Genomic DNA, 21,139 nt, shown 5'->3' with positions numbered 1-21,139 from the left:
ATTCAAATTAGGAAGAGAAGTAAATAAACGTTTAAAAAATTCAGGACAATCAAAGTTTGGAGCATAAATATTAACTAAAACAACTTTCCGATTAAAAAGTGAACCAGTTATCAACAAAAATCTACCCTGTGGATCAGAAATAATTTCATAATGTGTAAACGAAATTGAGGCGTCTATAAAAATAGACACACCCCTAATTTTAGCGGTACAATTTGAGTGAAATTGTTGTCCCTTCCAGAACCTAAAAAAACGTTGATTATCCTCCCTCCTAATATGGGTCTCCTGTGCAAAAATAATATTAGCGTTCAATCTATGGAATACTTTAAATATTTTTTTACGTTTAATCGGATGATTTAAACCATTAGTATTCCACGAGATAAAGTTAATAGATTTATCCATCATACCAATATTAATTGTGTGTATCATAAAAGGTTAAAAAGACACATAACCCACAATTTAGGAAGAAGGAAAATTGTTTCAGGAGCAACCGGAGATCCTGACACCTCAACAATATTAACAATTTAAAGTCAGCCCATAAACTAAAAGCAAAAAAATAAAAAGCAAAAGCATGAAAAAAGATCCCTCCCCCCTCCCCCCACCCTTTGAAAGAAAGCCAAGCGGCAGGCGCATAAACTAATACTAATATTACCCCCATTTCAAGATGGCAGCTCCATAAGAAAATTTTTTAAGAAAAAACTATATAACACCCTAATTAAAATATAGAGTTGCAAAAAAAAAAATATATATATATATATATACCTACATATATATATATATATACACATACACATACACACACATATCAGACAAATCAAAAAAAAACTAAAATAGTAAAACCAGAAAAATCATTAATAAAAAAAAATGAACATTAAAGTTTAAAAATGTAATACATCTTTAAAAAAGAAATTCCATATTCAGATACAAAGATGACGTTTCACAAGCCAAGACTTATGGGAAGAAGAAACGACATTTTGAGAAAGCCATATTACAAAATATGAATATAAATTCAGCAATCTAATAAGAAAATTTAGTAAAAAAGTTATCAAAATAGAATTTTTAAAAAAAAAAAGATTTAATAGACACTACAACATATATAAAAAAAAACTAAAAAAAAAAGAATTCAAAACCTTTGTTCCATTTCTAAATACAGGCAAGCAAATAAACGCTTATAAAAAGTAAAGACTTATGGGAAGAAGAAACGACATTTTGAAAAAATAATTCATTATTACAAAATACAAACGTGTATAAAAAAGGATATTATAAAAATTAAAACAGCATCTATAAGCAATAATAATAGTAGTAAAAAAAAAGACCCAGACCCATAGTTCAAAATAAAAAGTTATAACCCAACTTCCAGGGTTAAAACTTAAAATGAAATGACATCCTCTCTCCAAAAAAAAAATCTTCAATGTAACTCATAGTTCAAGTTGCACTAGAGGATCGATATTCTTCAACAAATTTCTTCGCTTCTTCAGGAGTGTTAAAAAAGTGTAGACTGTTGTCGGGCAGCACCATTCTAAGCTTCGCTGGATACATTAAAGCTTGTGGGACGTAAGTTTATTCTGTCATGGAATAAAAGTATCAAAACAATTTCCTTTTTACCCTGCATGAATGTGCTTTTCCATTATTGGAAATGGAAAAGAGACCATTTCTTTTTTTTTAATTTATTGACAATTATTCTGGAGCCCTGAGGGCAATAGCTTAGCAGTTTATAATTCACAGGATGGAAGGAAAATAGTTACTGTGGCAGTTTCTTAGTTTTTTTATTATTGACTAACATTATTCAGGAAACTGATATCCAACAGGGCATTAGTAATCTGCTTACATAAATGTACATTTTGCTTACTAAGGTACTAGAAATAAAGCTATCCAGATGGTATGGCCCAATCACAGACAAGAGAAAATCTGCAGATGCTGGAAATCGAAGCAACATACACAAAATGCTGGAGGAACTCAGCAGGTCAGGCAGCATCTATGGAAAAGAGTACAATCGATATTTCGGGCCGTGGCCCTTCATCACGACTGGAGAGAAAAAAAGATGAGGAGTTAGAAGTTGAAGGGAGAAGAGGAAGAAATGCAGGACGACAGGTGAAAACGGGAGGGGGATGTGAAACAAAGAGCTGGGAAGTTTACTGATGAAAGAGAGGTGGGGGGAGGTGCATCACTGGTATTTTGAGAAATTGATGCCTTCAGTTTGGAGGCTACCCAGACAAAATGTAAAGTGTTGTTCCTCCAACCTGAGTGTGGCCTCATCATGGCAGTAGAGGAGGCCATGGACTGACTTGTTGGAATAGGAATGGGCAGTGAATTAAAATGTGTGGCCACAGGGAGATCCTGCTTTTTCTGGTGCACAGAGCGTAGGTGCTCAGTGAAATGGTCTTTGCAAGCGGAACATGTGCTACACCTGGCCCTATACCTCCTCCCTCACTGCTATTCATAGCCCCAAACAGTCCTTCCAGGTGAGGCGACACTTCACCTGTGAGTCTTTTGAGGGCCATCTACTGTATCTGGTGTTCCTGGTGTGGCCTCCTGTATATTGGTGAGACCTGGCATAGATTAGGAGAATCCCCCCCACCCTTCACCTGATCGTCAGATGGTACTGGGTTCACCGACAATACCAATGCTTATTGAGAATGTGATAGAGAACTGCTGCTTGATAAATGAATATAGCCTCACTTGGTAGGGAGTTGGAGAATATAGATCTAGCAATGATGAAGAAAGATCAATAGACTACCAAGTCAAAATAAGTGTGACTTGGAGAAGAACTTGGATATAGCAACAATCCCTTTCCCTAGTGTCTTTTCTCTTGTTATATATTAGGGTTTGTGCTGGGAACTGATCATCAGTGCTACATATTGCCCAACTCCTCATGTCCTTGATTTGGGAGGGAATTTCAAAGTCGATCACTTTGGTAGGTGTATAGTAATACAAACATCAGACTGGGCAAGGATTCCCCAATCTGACTCATCACAATTTGCTTCCCTGAAAGGCCATTATTTAATCATTAGGTGGTTTTCTGTAATAATCCATCACAAACAACTAGATTATTAGCCTTATTTTTTTATTTCACACCTGCCAATATGCTGTTTTGATTCTCTAGGTTGATAATCCAAACCTCTGTGTTATCAGTCGAGTAATTTGATGTTTGTGCCACCATTGTACAGTTCTAAGTGTTGATTTGGAGCTGATATCGAAGAAACCTTGCAAGATCTTGCATTGCATCCTGTAGAAGATAGATGCTGCAGTTACATAGGACCGGAAGTGGAAAGAGTAAATGTTTATTGTACTAGATTGGGAACTATTCAAGCAGGCTGCTTTGCCCTTGCGAGTGAATTGCTGAAGTTGCACTTGCACAGAAAGTGAAGCAGATGTTCCCTCACACTTTAACAACTTGTGTTTTGCAGATGGTAGAAGGTAAATCGTTCACTGCAGAATACACAGCCTGTGTGCATACTTCCGGTGCAACAAAACTTCTAGTTAGTGGACAGCCCCAGAATGTTGATATTGAGGACTCAATAGTGGCAATGCCTTTGAAAGTCTAGAGTACGCTGATAGACTCATCGTTATCAGAAATGACTTTGGCTCGGAACTCGTGCGGTACAAATATTCCTTGTCATTGTTCAGACCAAGTTGAATGTGCCCCTAGGTCTTGTTGCATGCAGGTCCAGACTATTTCATTTCATAACATGTTGCAAATGGAATTAAACAATCTGCTCATGTCCTTATTTTTTACCTTATTATGGACGGTAAGCAGCTGAGGATAATTGAGTTGGTGACTTCTAGCTGCTGTCGGTGTAACTCCCTGATGGAGGGGTTCTTGAGCATGTGGCTGAAATGTGCATCTGTGGCAATGAAGCAATTAGTACTTACAAACTTTTTACCACCTGCTTGCTTCATTCCTTCTAACTGGGGTGGATTAAAATTGCTCTCTAAGGGAGATAAAAATATTTTCTACAGAAATGCATACAAATTGCCAGCAATCATTCCTGTGGTTTTTTTTTTTGAAAGCCTGCTTCCATATCCAGTGACAAAAGCATGTCAGCAGATGGTATAATGGATGATTTATGTCTGAATTGATTCAGCCAAAGGGGAACCATAAATTTATCCCTGACTCACATGATCAGCCTGCTTTCCATGTTTCTGAGACAAGCAGCAAAGAGTGGTATCTGGAGGAATTTAAAGAACTTCAGTGCCAAAGAAGAAACAGAGCAATTTTTAGTCCCAGACCATGAGTGGCACAATTAGGGCAACCATGTGCTATTCTGATGGATGGTACCTCCGAATGCAGAAATCCAGAGCTGTAAGTTCATGCATTCTTGAAGAATTAAGGGGCTGAATGAAGTTTGTGTGTGATGGAAGTAACCAGACACAGAGGCAACCACCTCGCTTTTGTACATGCCATCTTCATTGAAATGCTACGAGAGTAGGCAAACCTTACAGGACTATGAGACATAAGAGCAGAATTAAGCCATTTAACCCATCAAGTTTACTCTGCCATTCTATCATGGCTGATTTATTCTCCCTCTCTTCCCCATTCTCCTGTTTTCTCCTGGTAACCCTTGACACCCTTACTGATCAAGAACCTATCAATGTCTGCTTTAAAAATACTCAATGTCTTGGCCTCCACAGATGTCCGAAGCAACCAATACAAAAGACTCATTACCCTCTCGCTAAAGAAATTCCTCCTCATCTCTGTTCTAAAGGAACATCCAGACATATGTGGCACTGGGTGTTGTTGAAGTAGCTTTAACTAAAGTGGCTGCAGTATCAAAACTTTCAGCAGAGGCATTATCATTTCCTTTTTCACCGTATTCTATCTCAGGGTCATATTAAACGAATCTGTAGCGGGTGTTTTGGGTAAAAGTCAGTTGGAGGGAAAAAGCGCATGGTTGGCAACAGAGGCATTGTGCAGGAGCAGATGTTTTAAAACCTTGAATTAGATGGGGATTTATCGCAGAGACTCAATGCATAGCTGAAGAGTATGCAATACAAAATGACAGAGCATCACTGCATATACAACTGTACAGAAAAGCTTGCATAGTATGAGGCAAAACATCTGGTCAAGATTCACATTAGTAATCCACATGATGAGACTGGATGGCATGCGATGAGTGATGGAAGGAATCAAGTGATATGTGATTGAAAAATAAATGAAGAGCCTCCTACTTTGGGATCTGTTATCACACTCAGTATTTCACAAATGCTATTGAAAGAAGGGCCCAGGAGTCAGATAATTGGCCTAGTAGCTCGGAGTAGATTGACTCCCTTGATGGAAAAGGTTGCTTTGGTTCAACAGCAGGCTGTAAATCATTGCAGAATTTCAAGCACTGTCATCAAACATTTCATGCTATGCATAGTAATTTACTGAAGAGCAAACAAGAGCAATGTTATTGTCAGCAAGTACCAACTGCAACAGGGATGTGTCCAAAATAGTTGCAAAAGAAATTATCAGTTATCACACCACCGAGCACTTTAATCTGGAACAATTTCCTGCAGTGTTCTAAGTAATTAACTGGTTTCTTAGCTATTTCCAAGGCAGATGGAAGTTTTATGATTGGAAAAAGATTGCCATTTTGCTTTCATCACTCTTGTGTCTTTCTGTTATGTTGCTATTTTGAAGTTTAATTTGTTCTTACAGTTCTAGACAATTGAAAGCTAATGTGACCCAGAGCAAATCAAGTCTGTGATTGTGAGTGAAATCATGTCAATCAGGAGACTGGACTTGGGACTTCCAGTAGGGATGCACTGCACTGCATCCAATCACAAAATCACAGATAATGATGATTGTGTGCAACCAGTGTTTAAATCCAAAAATGATTTATCCTGAGTTGTAAAGACTATAAATTTACATTTAAGGACCACGAGCTGCTGCTGTCTGACTGCCATTGAATCACAGTTATGCAGCACAGAATCAGGATCTTCAGCCAAATTCATCCAGGCTGCTAGGTTGTCTGCCTGACTTGTCTGCATTTGGCCCACATCCCTCTTAGCCTTTCATGTTCATATCCCGCCTAAATGTCTTTAAACATTGAAATTGTGCCTATTTCTATAACTTAATCTGGCAACTCATTCCAGTTAGCCACCACACTCTATGTGAAAACCCTGTCCCTCCAGTCCCTTTTATCTATCTCCACTCACCTTAAAACTATATCCTCTGGATTTAGAATCCCCTGTCGTGAGAAAAAGGATGGTGATCATCCACCTTACCTACTCCTCTCATGATTTTATTTACTGCTATAGTCAACCCCTCAGCCTCCGATAATCCGAAGGAAAATCCAAGCCTTTCAAGCTTCTCCCTGTAAATCAGACTTGATAACAACCTTGTGAATATTTTCTGCACCCTTCCCAGCTTAATTGTGTAGCTGGGAGATGAGAACTGCACAATGCTTCAGATGTGTACTCAGCAATGACTTGTACCATTGTAATATGATGTAAACAAATCCTGTGCTCAGTATCCTCACTGATGCAAGCAACAGTTCCAAATGCCTCTACGCCACACTGTCTACCTGTGTCACTATATTCAGGGAACTATGTACCTGTACTGCCAAATCAATTCTGCAACACTCTCCGGGACCCCACCAGGTGCTGTAACAGATCAAAATGCAGCACCTGTCTGAGTCGAGGAGCATCTGCCATTCCCTGGCCCGCTTCTTCAGTTCTTCTATCCTGTTGTAACTTTAGATATTCTTCTTCGCTGTCCATCACACCACTAATTTTGGTATCATCTCCAAACTTACTAAACATGCTAATAACATTATCATCTGAATCATGGTTATAAAGTGCCTTTAAAGACTGACTTCATTCTCTGCTTACTGCTGTAATAATGAAATGAATGGTTATAGCAGAGCTTTCTTATTTTGTGGAGTGACTTGGAAAATTAATTGTATACCTATCTGGATTACCTTTACATCTGCGCAGGTTATAGTTAGCAATTGTTTATTGGGTTAATGTAACGGGACATAATGTTGGCAACATTAGTAGAATACTGGGAGCTCTTCATTTGTAAAGTCTTCAGTTCTGGGTGGATGGAAAATGAATGGGCACAAAATCACGGGGTGTTTAATCAGGAATAAGGTTCCAGTATACCCCTTACTGCCAGTCCTACATGTTTTGTCCCTTTACCTGTATTTGATTTGAGCGTTCAAGAAACTATCAAGGTGAAGGTTGATTGTATTACAGTGGTACAGCAGATATCATGGCTTCTTGCATATCTATACAGAGACAGGTCATTCAGCTGTTTCTCTTTGTAATTAAGATTACACTACACAATTTTTTTCAACAATGTTTCCTCTGACTTTTTTTTATGATAGACCCCTTGAAGCTGAATACAAATATATTTTCAGTATCATGTAGGACTTTGGAGAAACAAGAAATTAACTTTTATTGAATATAATGCATTTTATTACATAATGATCCTGATGCTTTGCAATAGTTCAACTAAGCTAAAAATGTTTTTTTGATTATTATTGTTTGAACTCAGTACCTGAGGCTTCTTGCTTAATCAGCCAGCATTGATGGATGCCAGTTGCCCTGATACCATTTCTCCATGATCACAATGTCTTGGTAAAACCTCTCACCACTGACAGCACCATGATTTGCAGGGAAGATGTCTAAACGGGAATGCAGAAAATGAATCTTTAGTGATGTGTTCCACTTCAGTGTTGTATGCTTGAAGCATGCTGTCAACCATGTGCATGTAAACAAACTCAACACGTGGATGAGCAACACAGGCTACCACTGTCTACATTGCTCCTTTGCCCGATACCTCCACGTACCAACTACTTGTCATCCCAATTTTCACCTTGCCCAGCCCCCACCTTCCATCAACTCCCCAGCATACATGGACTCGCCTTCACTACTGAACAGGTGAGAAAGGCCCTGGGGAAACAGAGACAAGGCAAAGCACTGGGACCAGATGGTTTGAACCCCAAGGTCCTGAAGGAGTGTGCAGAGCAGCTGCGTGGAGTTCTTCAGCGCAGTTTCAATCTCGGCCTGCAAAGGGTTCCATGTGGACAACATCATATGTGGCCCCAGTACCCAAGAAGGGCCATCTGAAAGTCCTGAGTGACCACCGTCCAGTAGCCCAGATCTCAGACATAATGAAAACCCTAGAGAGGCTGGTCCTGGCTCACCTCCGACCCCTGGTCAGATCAGCCCTCGATCCCCTGCAGTTTGCCTATCAGGAGCACAGTGGAGTTGATGATGCTGCTGTCTACCTGCTGAACAGAACCTGCTCCCATTTGGATAAGCAGGGCAGCACTGTAAGGATCATGCTTTTTGATTTCCCAAGTATTATCAATACCATACAGCCCTCATTGCAGGGGGGGAATCTACACTTATTGCAGATTGGCCCTTCAATTATGTCCTGGATAAAGGACCACCTTACTGGCAGATCACAGTATGTGCGGTTTCTGTGTGACAGACAAGGCTATAAGCAGCACAGGGGACTGCATTGGCTCCCTTCCTGTTTACCTCGGACCTCGGATACAACATTGTGCCATGTCACCTGCAGAAATTCTCTGATGACTCAGCAATAGTTGAGTGTATAAAGGGAGGACGGGAAGGTGAATGTAGGGCCTTGGTGGAGGATTTTGTCAAATAGTGCAAGCTGAATCATCCGTAGCTCAATGTCAGTAAGACAAAGGAGATGGTGATGGACTTTGGGAAGTCTAATCCTGCACTGCTCCCTGTTACTATTGATTGTGAGGACATGGATGTGGTGAGGACCTACAAGTACCTGGGGTGCACCTGGATGACAGACCTGAGTGAAGCATCAATACAGAAGCTGTGTACAAGAGGGGCCAGAGTTTCCTCTAATTCTTGAGGAGCCTGAGGTCTGTTGGAATATGCAGACCTTTCCTTCATGTTCTACCAGTCTGTTGTTCCTGTACAACCTTCTATGCAATGGTGTGCTGGGGCAATGACATCAGCATGGGTAATGCCAACAGGCTCAATAAACTGATTAGAAAGGCTGGCTCTGTTTTTGGAGTCAAACTGGACACACTGAGGCTGTGGTAGAACAAAGGACCCTCCAGAAAATCCTGGCAATGCTGGACAATGTTTCTCACCCTCTGCATACCAACTTGGCTGAACAGACAAGCATTTTTAGTAATAGTTGAAGACAACTGTGCTGCTCCATAGTGCGCTGAATGAGGTCATTCCAACCCTCGGCTATTAGACTCTATAATGAGTCAACCTATAGCCGAGGCAGTGATGACCCCCTCCTGTTAGACTCTTTGTGATAACTTTTTTTTATTCTTTCTATGTCTCTTCTAATTTTTATATCTGTGCATTTGTAATGCTATTGTAACATTGTAATTTCCTTTGGGATCAATTAAGTATCTATCTAGTTTGTTGTTCTGTAGTTACCGAGGAAAATTTTCAACAACATCCTTGAATGCCTTCCATCCAATTTTCTCCAGTCCCACTAAAAGTTCTTTGAGTTGCCTGTCATTGAAGATCAGTTTGATTTGTGGACCAACAAAAACATCTTCCTTAATCTTGAAATCATTATTCTGAGAAACATTTGTCTCAAATATTAAAATCCTTTGTAGCCTTTCTAAAATCTGTCCTGCCATGCAGCATCCACCCTGCCTAAACATGCCCAGGCATGTATTGACAAAATAGAAAACTTTCCAGCTTACATTGTGGGTAACATTTTAATTGACTTGAATTATGAATTGAAATAGCAAATATAGACAATTTAACAAAAAACGGTGCATGATAGGGAAATTTCATGGTGATATTCTTGATCAGTGGCCTACATTCCATAGTATACACCCATAGTATACACCCATAGTATACACCCATAGTATACACCCATAGTATACACCCAAAATGATTCAGGGAGCAGAACCTTTGTTGCAGAGTGTTATCAGACAATGTGTCAGTATTCACATCTCGGATGGTTGCTATAATTTTAGCCTTGGAATGGATCAAAGAACTATGCCTGATTATGCAGTTCTGCACTCTGATTCATTTTGAGTTTTGACATCTATTAAAACAGGTACTTCAAAATGTAGGTTAAATATTTTTCTAGAGAATGGAGACATCTGTTGAGGGAGCAGGGTGAAGGCTTATGAATTCATTTCTTATGGACCCCCACCCATGTTGGGGTTGGAGAACATGAGGTAGCAGACCTTTTAACCAAAATATTGCTAAAAATTAAGGATGTGAATGTAGTGATGCCTAACTAAAAATTCAATAATAATACAGTAATCTATTTAGTATTATGTTTGATCCTGAAATATGAAAAAAGTTCTTTACTTTAAGTAAAAGATTAGTATAATTCTGTAACTACATTTGACCAGAAATTTTCAAATAATTGTAAGCATGAACATAGGAATATATTTGCAAACTTTTTTACATATTGCATTTTGCTGTTATGTTTTTAACATCTCCCTAATGCTGCTTCAATTTGATTTTTTTTAAAAACAGCACAAGATTTGTTGGTACCAGCATCAGTAAATTGTTTGGATTCCCGTATGTAGTGATACATAGGCTCAAGGACAGCTGACGTTAAAGAAGGCGTTTCCATCACTATCTTAGACAATAGTAACATAGAAAACCTACAGCACATTACAGGCCCTTCAGCCCACAAAGTTGTGCCAGACATGTCCCTACCTCAGAAATTGCTAGGCTTACCTATAGCCCTCTATTTTTCTAAGCTCCATGTACCTATCCAAAAGTCTCTTAAAAGACCCTAACATATCCGCATCCACCACAGTTGCTGGCAGCCTATTCCACACACTCACTAATCTGAGCAAAAAACTTACAATAAGACCATAAGATATAGCAGCAGAATTAAGCCATTTGGCCCATCGAGTCTGCTCTGCCATTTCATCTTGCCTTCTCCTTGTATCCCTTCATGCTCTGAACAATTAAGAATCTTTGAACCTCTGTCTTAAATAAACAAAGAATTCTACAGATTCACTACATTCTGGCTAAGGAAATTCCTCATCTCCATTCTAAAAGGACAGCCCTCTATTCTGAGGCTGTGGCCTCTGATCTTAGACTTTCCCACCATAGGAAACATCCTCTCTGCATCCACTCTACCATGGCCCTTCAGCATTCGATAGGTTTCAATGTGGTCACTCCTCATTCCTCTGAATTCTGGTGAATACAAGCCCAGAGTCATTAAGCGCTCTTCACATGACACACCATTGAATCCTGGGATCATTTTTGCAAACCTCTTTTGAACCCTCTCCAGTTTCTGCTAATCCATTCGAAGATAAGTGACCTAAAACAGCTCTCAGTACTCCATGAGGCCTCACAGGTGCTTCCTCAACATTCTATATATTGCTTTTATATTTGAGTCTTCTTGACATGAATGCTAACATCACATTTGCCTTCCTTACCACAGACTCAACCTGCAACTTAACCTTTGGAGAATCCTGCAAAAGGACTCTCAAGTTCCTCTGCACCTCAGTTTTTGTATTTTCTTTCTTCCTGACACTCTATTCCATCTGCCACTTCTTTGCCCATACACCTAATCTGTCTTAGTCCTTAGATTGTCTCTCTATTTCCTCAAACTATCTGCCCCTTCACCTATTTCATATCATCTGCAAACTTTGCAACAAAGCCCACAAATTCCATCATCCAAATCATTGACATATAACATAAAAAGAATTTGTCCCAACACAGAATCCTGTGGAACAACAATAGTCACTGACAGCCTGTCAGAAAAGGCTCTGTTTAGTTTCACTATTTCCCTCCTGCCAATCAGGCATTACTTTATCCATGCTGGAATCGTTCCTGTAATACCATGGGCTCATAGTTTGTTGAGCAAGGTGGCACTTTTTCAAAGGTCTGAAAATCCAGCATTAACTGATTCACTTTGTATATACTGATTGTTATTTCTTCAAAGAATTACAATATTTGTCAGGCAAGATATTCCCTTAAGGAAACCATGCTGACTATGGCTTATTTTATCATGTGCCTCCAAGTACCCTGAGACCCCTTCCTTAATAATTGACCCCAATATATTCCCTACCACTGGGGTCAGACTACCTGATCTATAGGTTCCTTTCTTCTGCCTCTGTCCCTTGAAGAGTGGAGTGACATTTGCAATTTTCCAGTCTCCTGGAACAGTTCCAGAATCCAATGATTCTTGAAAGCTCATTACTAATGCCTCCACAATCTCTTTAACCACATATTTGAGAACCCTGGAGTGTAAACCATCTGGTCCAAGTGACTTATCTACCTTCAGACCTTTCAGTTTCCAAAGAACCTTCTCCATAGTAATGGTAACTTCACACACTTCATAATCCCTGACACCTGGAATTTCCACCATACTGCAGGGTCTTTCACAGTGAATACTAATGCAAAATGTTTACTCAGTTCACCCGCGATTTCCTTGTCCCCCATTACTACCTCTCCAGGGTTGTTTCCCACTGATATGATATCCACTTTCACCTCTCTTTTGCACCTTATGTATCTGAAGGAAATTTTAGCATCTTTAATATTATTGGCTATCTTACTTTCGTATTCGATCTTTACCTTAATTAATTTTTTTGTTGCTTTCTGTTGGTTTATAAAAGCTTCCCAATCCTCTAGCTTCCAATTAATCTTTGCTCTATTTTATGCACTCTCTCTGGCTTTTATGTTGGCTTTGACTTCTCTTGTTAGCCATGGTTGTGTCATCTTTCCTTTAGAATACTTATTTCTCTTTGGGATGTATATATCCTGTGTTTTCCTATTTGCTTCCAGAAATTCCAGCCATTGTTGCTCAGCTGTCATCCCTGCCAATGTTCTTTTCCAATCAATTCTGGCCAAGTCCCCTCTCATGCCTCTGTAATTCCCTTTACTCCACTGTATTATTGATACATCTGGCTTCTCCTTCTCAAATTTCTGGGTGAATTTGATCATACTATGATCACTTTCCCCTAAAGGTTCTTCTACCTTAAGCTCTCTAATTCTGGTTCATTGCACAACACCTGGGCCAGAATAGCTGATCCCTTAATGGATCACTAGTGAGCTGCTCTAAAAAGCCATCTCATAGCCATTCTACAAATTCTCTCTCATGGGTCCAGCACCAACCTGATTTTCTCAATTTACCTGCATATTCAAATCCATCATGACTACTGTAACATTGCCCCTTTTGGAAATGAATTTTCTATCTCCCATTGAAACTTGTAGACCACATCCTTGCTACAGTTTAGGGGTCTGTATACAACTCCCATCAGGGTCTTTTTACCCTTGCAGTTCCTTAACTCTATTCCCAATGTTTCAACACCTTCCTACCCTAACTTTAATCCTTGTAGTTCTGATCTCAGGAAGACACCATAATACATCCAGCACACTGTCAGCCTTTACAGAGTTTTGCCAAGAATGAGTACAGGCTGTAGTAATAGGAGGTAACACTTGGGAGGCAGAAGAACCTGTAAACTTCTGAAGAACTAAGAACGAAAGCAGGGACCCCTCAGAATGCAAATGTGTTAGGTTTGACATTTTTCTATGCAGAGATGACCGATAAACCAAAAATTTTTGAGGTGAGAGTGACATTGACTTTGACAGCATTCAAGCATTCGTGTTATTTGTTGGTTTTAACAAGCTCTGCAAACCCGAGGTCTCTCTAGATTTGTCTTACAGGGTTTGTTTACCAAGCAAACACAAGTGCCCATACTCCTTTCATTGTTGAAGCGATATTCATCTAATTTGCAGAAACCTTGCCCCAGGATCAATGCAGGTCGCCTCTGCTGTCATTAACCATATATGACACTTTGCTTCTCATTAATTCATTGAAAACATCAAGATTAGCTGCACTGGTCAAGGGAAACCTATTTTTGTCAAATGTGCCTTTAGCATTCATGCCTGGAAGGGGAATTGATGGGCAGTGCAGGACACCTAAAAGTCAAGGGATTCATAAAGGGCACTCATGCCCTTGCAGGGACCTCCCTGGCAACCTCTTGTTATGAATACCTTGTCATTAGTCAGATGCCGTCTTTCCAGTTATTCACCCAATTCTGGATTGATGAATGTGGAACCACTTCTCTTTTAGCAAGTTTTATTTCTGGCATGTGTTGTTAAATTCTGAAGTGGAAGCTGTTGAAAGTACCTGTTGATGTGGTGATTGGAGCCTCGGTCCATTTGAGTTTTAATTGGTAGAAAGTTTTGCAGCATTCTGCCTATGACTGCAGGATAGAGTGACCCTGAAAAATTAAATCATTCTTCAATATAAAAAATATGAAGAAAAATCTGCAAGAGAACAGCATCAGCCATGATTCAGACCAAAGTGACTGAAAATCTTTGCACAAGATGAACATTTGGTGTGACACTAGTAGTGATGTCATTTGAATGTGATGAATGCCAAAGAGAAAAATGTACAGTTCTCTCTCCGTACAGCAAAAGTGCTGAACCCCACATGCTTCTACTTCAGAAACTCTGCCTAAAAACATTTTTCAAGAACTGAATAGGGAAAAGCTGATTTATATGAATAAACTCCTCAGCTGAAGTACTTTGATGCAGCCAAGATATAGATGAAGTAGGGATACAAATATTCATAGAACATGAGTGGAGTTTGCATGACCAACCAGACAGCTCAGTTCCATCATATGCTTCATTTTGTTCCTGTTCAGCCATCTAGTTATATTTCCAATGAACCTCTAATCTGAAAGCAAAAATAAACTGCAGATGCCAGAAATCTGAAATAAGAACAGAAAATGTCAGAGATACTCGGTAGATCAGGCAGTGTCTGCACAGAAAAGAACAGTTAATATTTCACTTCATTCTTCCATCAACACTGTTTCACTTGTTTTTATCAGTGAAGAATGCAGTGAGACAAAGGAGATATGGCCTCAAGATTTGGGGAAGTAGATTTAGGTCGTAGATGAGGAGAAACTGCTTTTCCCAGGGAGTGGTGAATCTGTGGAATTCTTTGCCCAATGAAGCAGTGGAGGCTACCTCAGTAAATAAATTTAAGACAAGGTTGGATAGATTTTTGCATAGTAGGGGAATTAAAGGTTATGGGAAAAGGCTGGTAAGTGGATAGTCATAGGGGATTCCATAGTGAGGGGAACAGACAGGAGGTTCTGTTAACCTGATAGAGATACCTGCATGGTGTGTTGTCTCCCAGTGCCAGGGTATGGGATGTCTCAGATCGGGTGCAAAGTATTCTGAAGGGAGAGGGTGAACAGCCAGAAGTCTTGGTACACGTTGGTACCAATGACATAGAGAGAACAAGACAGGATGTCCTGAAGAGAGAATTAAGTAGGAAGCTTAAAAGCAGAACCTCCAGCGCAGTAATCTCAGGATTGCTGCCCGTGCCTTGTGCTAGCGAGTGCAAGAATAGCATGATCAGGCATATCGGTGTGTGGCTGAGAGTCTGCTGTAGGGAGCAGGGATTCAGATTCCTGAATCATTGGGGCCTCTTCTAGGGGAGGTAAAACCTGTACAAAAAGGACAGGTTACACCTGAACCCAAAGAGGTCCAATATCCCAGTTGGCACATTTCATAGAGCTGTTAAGGAGGGTTTAAACTAATTTGGCAGGGAAATGAGACCCAGAATGATAGGGTTGAGGAAGGGATAAACAGAAGTAAATCAAACATAGTGTAACAGAGATTATAGAAAGAACAGACAGAAGAGGTTTAGTCACAGCGAGTGGTATGAGTTGCAGGGCAATAAAGGTGTGGTGCAGTTAAAACAGAGAAACAAATACTGGACAAAGTGTTATAGTTGAATGTATGCAGCATAAGGAAAAAAATGGACAAACTTGAAATTCAGCTACAGATTGGCAAGTATGATGTTGCGACCATCTCTGAAACTTGGCTGAAGGATGGCTGCTGTTGGGAGCTGAACATTCAAAGACGTACAGTATATTGGAAAGATAGGTTAGTAGGCAGAGGGAGTGTGTGGCTCTGTGTATAAGAAATAATATTAAATTATTAGAAAGGGATGACATAGGATCGGAAGATGTAGCGCCTCTATGGGTTGAGTAAAGAAATGACAAGGGTAAAAGGAAGGACCCTAATGACAGATGTATACAGGCCTCCAAACAGGAGCTGGAATGTGGATTACAAATTACAGCAGGAGATTGAAAACGAGTGTCAGAAATGCAATGTTATGATCATCGTTGGGATTTCAACATGAAAGTGGATTGGGAAAACTAGGCCACTACCGGACCTCAAAAGTGAGAGAATTTGTGGAATGTCTAAGGGATGGTATTTTAGAACAGCTTGTTGTTGAGCCCACTACGGGATCGGTTATGCTGGATTGGGTGTTGTGCAATTATCCGGAGGTGATAAAAGAACTTAAGGTTAAGGAACCCTCAGGGAACAGTGATCACAATATGTTTGAGTTCACATTGAAATTTGAGAGGGAAAAAATGAAATCCAATGTGTTGGTATTTCAGTGGAATAAAGGAAATTACAATGGCATGAGAGGGGAACTGGCCAAAGTTGACTGGAAAGGCACATTTGCAGGAAAGACAGCAGAGCATCAATGTCTGGAGCTTCTGTGAAAAATAAGGTAAGTGCAAGACAGATAAATTCCAAATAAGAAATTTTTGAAGGGAAGAAGGACACTACCATTGCTGACAAGTAAAATCAGAGCCAAAGTAAAAGCAAAAGAGGGGGCATACAAGGAAGTCAGAACTAGTGGGAAGATGGAGGATTGGGGAGCTTTTAAAAACTTGCAGAAGGAAACTAAGAAGGTCATTAGGAAGGAAAAGATGAATTGAAAAAGGAAGCTGGTGGATAATATCAAAGAAGGTTTTTTAAGTATATAAAGGGTAAAAGAGTTGAGGGTAGATATAGGACCAGTACAAAATGACACTGGAGACATTGTATGAAAGATGCAGAGATGGCAGAGGAACTGAATGTGTATTTTGCATCAGTCTTCACAGTGGAAGACCTCTGCAATATTCCGGACATTCAGGAGTGTCAGGGAAGTGAAGTTAGTGCAGTGAAAATTACAACTGTGAAGGTACTGAGGAAGCTTAATGGTCTGAGGGTGGATAAATCTCCCGGACCTGATGGAATGCACCCTTGGGTTCTGATGGAAGTAGCTGGCAAGATTGCGGAGGCATTAACAATGATCTTTCAAGAATCAATATATTCTGGCATTGTACCAGATGACTGGAAAATTGCAAATGTTACTCTGCTATTTAAGAAGGGTGGGAGGCAGCAAAAAGGAAACTATAGACCTGTTAGCCTGACATCTGTGGTTGGGAAGCTGTTGGAATCGATTGTTAGGGATGAGACTACGGAGTACCTGGAGGCACATGACAAGACAGGCCAAAGCCAGCATTGTTGCCTGACAAACCTACTGCAATTCTTTGAAGAAACTACACACAGGGTAGACAAAGGAGATGCCGTAGATATGGTGTACTTGGATTTTCAGAAGGCCTTTGACAAGGTGCCACACATGAAGCTGCTTAGCAAGATAAGAGCCCATGAAATTACAGGGAAGTTACTAGCATGGGTGGAGCATTGGCTAGTTGGCAGAAAACAGAGAATGGGAATAACTGGATCCTATTCTGGCTGGCTACCAGTTACCAGTGGAATTCCACAGGGGTCAGTGTTGGGACCGCTGCATTTACGATGTATGCCAATGATTGGGCTATGGTATTTTTGGATTTGTGGCTAAATTTGCCGAAGATACATAGACGGAGGAGCAGGTAATGTTGAGGAAACAGAGCCTGCAGAGAGACTTACACAGTTTAGTGGAATGGGCAAAGACGTGGCAAATGAAATACAATATTGGAAAGTATATGGTAATGCACATTGGTGGAAGAAATATACAGGCAGACTATTATTTAGGTGGGGAGAGAATTCAAAATGCTGAGATGCAAATGGACTTGTGAGTCCTTGTGCAAGATACCTTAAAGGTTAACCTCCAGGTTGAGTCATTTGTGAAGAAGGCGAATGCGATGTTGGCATTCATTTCTAGAGGTATAGAATATAAGAGCAGGGATGTGATGTTGAGGCACTATAAGGCACTCGTGAGACCACACTTGGGAGTATTGTGTGCAGATTTGGACTTCTTATTTCAGAAAGGATATACTGACCTTGGAGAGGGTTCAGAGAAGATTCACGAATGATTCCAGGAATGAAAGGGTTACCGTATGAGGAACATCTGGCAGCTCTTGGGCTGTATGTCCTGAGTTCAGGAGAATGAGGGGGATCTCATAGAAACATTCCTAATGTTAAAAAGCCTGAACAGACTAGATATGGCAAAGTTATTTCCCATGGTAGGGGATTCTAGGACAAGAAGGCAATACTTCAGTACTGAAGGACATCAATTTAGAACTGAAATGTGGAGAATTTACTTTAGTGAGAGGGTGGTAAATCTGTGGAATTTGTTGCCATGAGCAGCTGTGGAGGCCAAGTCATTGGATGTATTTAAGGCAGAGATAGATAGGTTCTTGATTAGCCAGGGCATCAAAGGTTATGGGATGAAGGCAGGGGAGTGGGGATGACTGGGAGAATTGGACCAGCTCATGATTGAATGGCAGAGCAGACGCAATGGGCCGAATGGCCCACTTCTGCTCCTATAACTTGTGGTCTTATGGTCTAATGTGGAGGTGACTCCCTGGCCAGATCAGCCATGATCTTATTGAATGGTGGAGTAGGCTCAACGAGCCAGATGGCCCACTCCTGCTCCTACTTCTTATGTTCTTATATTTGAGAGAACATTGAGACTAAGAAATGATAATTGAAGCCACTTGAGAGAAAGTAATGAAAGCTTGATTACCATGATAATCTGTCCATAGGAGATGTGAATAGATGGAGATGAATGACAACAGACAGAGACAGAAATAAAGCATTGCTTGACATTGGGGTTTTAGAACACATTCCGTTCTTTCATCAGTTCCATGTTCAAGGAAAACTACTTTGATTGTTCAATTATGGATTCAGATTTGAAAAATAATGGCTGATTATCCTTAAAATCCTGGAATCCAAATGGTACTAAAGGAGTTGATTGCTTTTTCTGTCATCATTCAGCAATGAACACTGAAATTGAGCAGGCCTGGAATTGGTTGTATCTGACTGACCTGCCACAAGCCTAGAGATGAATCTCCTTCGACAGGCTGGACTGAAAACTACATAAACCTTCATCTCTTTGGTGAATTGTTACTGCAAAAACTAACTCAAATTAAACTTTTTTGAAAATGCTGCAGCTCTAGGTTGATGTTTTGTCTGAGAACCAATTTATAAAAAAATCATGTCCTGGTTACTGGATCCAGTTTGAACAGTCTAGCACTCTTTTTGCTGGTGGACATGCTCATATTTCACCCCTGATTCTCTTTCCTCACACGTAAATCATGTACAATATGATTACAGAATCCATATTGGCTAATGGTGTCATGGTTCAGTCCTCTTCAATAACAAGAGATAGGTGATGAAATTTACCATTTAACAAAGTGTTTTTGTCTTGATTAAGGCTTAACAAGATTAAGTGCTGCTTGCTAATAATGTCTTGGAAGGATACAGGAGAAGGTGAAAGTGAGACTCCAGTTAATGCAGCCTGTGATTCTTCCTGCCAGTTAGAGAGCGTTTTTTTTTAATTTTTCCCATCTCTCCAATCCCAGTTCCACCACATACTGATGCTTTTATCTATTTAATTTTTCAATGTAGGTTCACTCTATTAATTTCTATTTGATGATGATCCATTCTTTTTAATTAAAGTGGATATTCATTGCAAATAGATAGCCTGTGGGAATGATAAAACATTGTTTATTTTGCTAAAGCCAGAATCAGTTAAATAATGGGGAAGCAGTCGACATGAAGTCCAACAAGGTATTTTGATTTACATTATTAATAGGCATATATTTTGCACAAAATGTTTCTCTCTCTCTCTCTCTCTCTCTCTCTCCCTCTCCCTCTCCCTCTCCCTCTCCCTCTCCCTCTCCCTCTCCCTCTCCCCCTCTCTCTCTCTCTCTCCCTCTCCCTCTCCCTCTCCCTCTCCCCCTCTCTCTCTCCCTCTCCCTCTCCCTCTCCCTCTCCCTCTCCCTCTCCTCTCTCTCTCTCTCTCTCTCTCTCTCTCTCTCTCTCTCTCTCTCTCTCTCTCTCTCTCTCTCTCTCTCTCTCTCTCTCTCTCTCTCCCTCCCTCCCTCCCTCCCTCCCTCTCCCTCTCTCTCTCTCTCTCTTTCCCAGAAACTAAGAAAATTAACATTGTGGCCAATTTTATACCATGTTGAGTATCGGCAACTTTTGGTTCAGATTCTTTCCACTATAAAATCAGACTCATTGCAGAACTCTTTTGGAATGTCACTAGGTCTGAATGACTTAATACAAAGAAATTGCTTCAGCTTTCTTACTGCTTTGAAAGCTGAAGTAGTTTCTTTGTCAACATTCTAAGAATATGCTTCTACACTACTAGTAAGGCTGCAGTTATCATCCAGGCCTGGACAAAATCCAAAGGATTACTAGGTTCCTCATTCTGGAAAATTAATTGCTGGAGCTAATCTTTTTTTAAAAATTGGTGAGTGCAAAAAAAACTTAATCATTCAGATGTTTCCTTGGGTCAAAGTCTTACCAATAATATGATTCTTTTATCATAATTAAATCCATCCTTGTGTAATAGTTGTATTTTTGGAGTAATAATGAAAGTACCATGGATTCAATCACTTGAACTTGTTTCATTTGGGTCAATAGATAGAGTCCAAGGGTGGAGTTGAATCAGATTGTTGAAGAAACATTGAAGGCAGAAAATTCAAGGAAATCTCATTTGTGTCTCAACCCAACTAATTAAATGGAAGGATGCTACCAACATTTTGGAGACACACTTTAAGCCAGGTCTCTGTTCTTATCAATTGTACAACCTCATCCAATGAATTAAAGATTTAAAACATTGCTCAGGAAGAAGGTGTTCCAAAACCAAGAGTTTAGATTCTGCAAAAGTTCATCTCAGACATTAGAGTTAAAAGGACAGTCTCCCATTTCACTATTCCACAACATGATTGAAAGCTTGATGTAAAACGCATCAATAGGTTTTGAATTATTCAGAAGATTTATTGTAGAAAAGGAGACTTTTTAAAAGTTTTCTGGTTAATGTACAAATGTAATCATAGCTCCTGTTTTACATCAGTCTTTAAACTTGATTTTTACTTTGCTAGAAATGGCATCCAACTAAGCTACATGCTACAAAATGCACTAGACTTTTTCAACAAATCCCAATGAATTTAAACCAGTCAGTATT

Source organism: Hypanus sabinus, chromosome 8, assembly GCF_030144855.1.
Source record: "Hypanus sabinus isolate sHypSab1 chromosome 8, sHypSab1.hap1, whole genome shotgun sequence".
In the NCBI taxonomy this organism is placed as follows: Eukaryota; Metazoa; Chordata; class Chondrichthyes; order Myliobatiformes; family Dasyatidae; genus Hypanus; species Hypanus sabinus.
Note: the sequence above shows the minus strand (reverse complement) of the source record.